Below are 403 nucleotides of genomic sequence, written 5' to 3'. Positions count from 1 at the left end.
ATATACACACTACCTCTTCTTTATCCATTCATCTGTTGATAGACATCTAGGTTCTTTCCATAGTTTGGCTATTGAGGACATTGCTGCTATAAACATTCAGGTGCACATGCCCCTTCAGATCACTACATTTGTATCTTTAGGGTAAATACCCAGTAGTGCAATTGCTGGGTCATAGAGTAGCTCTATTTTCAACTTTTTGAGGAACCTCCATACTGTTTTCCAGAGTGGTTGCACCAGCTTGCGTTCCCACCAACAGTGTAGGAGGGTTCTCCTTTCTCCGCATCCTCGCCAACACCTGTCATTTCCTGACTTGTTCATTTTAGCCATTCTGACTGGTGTGAGGTGGTGGTATCTCACTGTGGTTTTGATTTGTATTTCCCTGATGCCGAGTGATGTGGAGCAC

Source organism: Lontra canadensis, unplaced genomic scaffold (genome assembly GCF_010015895.1).
Source record: "Lontra canadensis isolate GAN:19392208 unplaced genomic scaffold, GSC_riverotter_1.0 scaffold34, whole genome shotgun sequence".
NCBI classification, from domain to species: Eukaryota; Metazoa; Chordata; class Mammalia; order Carnivora; family Mustelidae; genus Lontra; species Lontra canadensis.
The sequence above is the reverse complement of the archived record's forward strand: the minus strand, read 5'-3'. Positions refer to the sequence as shown.